This window comes from Orycteropus afer, unplaced genomic scaffold (genome assembly GCF_000298275.1).
Source record: "Orycteropus afer afer isolate SDZICR_OR568_19922 unplaced genomic scaffold, OryAfe1.0 scaffold00049, whole genome shotgun sequence".
NCBI lineage: Eukaryota > Metazoa > Chordata > Mammalia > Tubulidentata > Orycteropodidae > Orycteropus > Orycteropus afer.
This window is the reverse complement of record NW_006921636.1, coordinates 11,882,181-11,884,262: the sequence shown is the minus strand read 5'-3', so window position 1 is coordinate 11,884,262 and position 2,082 is coordinate 11,882,181.

The window sequence follows — 2,082 nt, the reverse complement described above, 5'->3', positions numbered from 1 at the left end:
TTTTGTGAATGTGTCATGGTTTGCTTATCCATTCATCTGTTGGTCGGCATTTAAATTGTTTCCATCCCTTTGCTATAGTGAATTGTGCTGCGATGAACATGGGTGTACATATATTTATTTGTGTCCTCTTACTTCTTTAGGGTGTATTCCTAGCAATGAAATTGCTGGATCAAATGGTATTTCTGTTTTCCGTTTTTTAAGGAAATGCCATACCATTGTCCACAGTGGCTGTACCATTTTGCAATCACACCAGCAATGTATGAGAGTTCCAACCTCTCCGCAATCTCACCAGCATTTGTTATTTTCTGTCTTGTCCAACTTTCCTATTGCTGCAGTGAGATATCTCACGGTTTTTTGATTTGTATCTCTCTAATAGATAGTGGGGAGCTCTGGTAGCATAGTGTCTAAAGCACTTGACTGCTAACCAGAAGGCTGGCAGTTCAAACCCACCAGCCACTCCTTGGAACGAAGGTTGGGCAATCTACTTCCATAGTGATACTGCCTCGGAAACCTAAGGAGGGGTCGCTATGACTTGGGGCCAACTCAACAGCACAAAACAGCAACAATAGATAGTGATCATAAGCATTTCTTCATGTGTTTGTTGGCCACCTGTATATCTTCTTTACTGAAGTGTGTGTTCATGTCTTTTGCTCATTTTTGAATTGGATTGTTGGCCTTTTTGGTGTTGAGGTGTTGAAGTTTTCTGTAAATTTTGGAGATAAATCCCTTGTCAGATATGTCATAGCCAAATATTTTTTTTCCCAATATGTAGGTTGTCTTTAATCCTTTTGGAGAAGTCTTTCGATGTGCATAAGAATTTAATTTTTAAAAGGTCATGGTCATGTAGTTTCTCTTCTGCTGCTTGTGCATTTTGGGTTATGCTTGACAGTCTATATATATTGTAAATTAAGGCCCATAGATTTGCTCCCATTTTATCTTTGATGTTTTGGGTTTTACATTTAAGTCTTTGATCCAACTTGAGTTTGTTTTTGTGTATGGGGTGAGGTATGGTTTTTGTTTCATTTTTCTGCAAGTGGATATCCAGTTTTGCCGGAACCATTTGTTAAAGAGGCTATCTCTCCCTCATTTAATGGATTTTGGCCCATTGTCAAAGATCAACTGTCCATAGATGGATGGGTCTATTTCTGGGTTTTCAATTTTGTTCCATTGTTCTATCTGTCAATCATACCAATAACACACTCTTTTGACTACTGTGGCTGTATTGTAGGTTTTGACATCAGGAAGTGTGAGACCTCCTACTTTGTTCTTCTTCAATAGTGCTTTGCTTATCTGAGGTCTCTTTCCTTTCCATATGAAATTAGTCATTGGTTTTTCCATGTCCTTTAAGAATGTTGATGGAATCTGGATCAGGATTGCATTGAGTGTATAGATTGCTTTGGGTAGTATTGACATTTTCACAACATTCAGTCTTCCTATCCGTGAACATGTTATGTTCTTCATTTATGTAGATCTCTTGTAGTTTCTTGTAGTAGTGTTCTGTAGTTTTCTTTGTATAGGTCTTTTGTGGCCCTGGTAAGATTTATTCCTAAATATTTTATCTTTGTGGTAGTTATTATAAATGGTATTGTTTGCCTTATTTCCTTTTCAGAGGTCTGTTTATTGATGTAGAGAAATGCAACTGATTTTTGTATCTTGACCTTGCGTCCTGCCACTGTGCTGAACCTTTCTATTAGTTCCAGTAATTTTTTTGCTGAGTCTCTTGGGTTTTCTATGTATAGGATCATGTCATCTGTGAGTAGAGATAGTTTTACTTCTTCTTTGCCAATTTGGATGCCTCTTATTTATCTCTTTCTCTTTTTCAATTGTGTTTTGTGTGGAAATTTACAGAGCGGCATTTGTTTTATGTTCAACAGTTCATGTACATTTGGTTTCCCTCCACAGTTACCATCCCCAATCCCAACCCACTCTCCTCCTTTCCCTTCCCAGTGACCCCCCATTCCTGTACCGTTCTTAGTTATGCACTCCTGTCTATCCAGCTTTTCCTCCATGTGAGTATAGCCCCTCTGTTGCCCCATGGCCAATTGTTCCAAGAGATGTGTCTCCATAGAAAAGGTGGGTGCA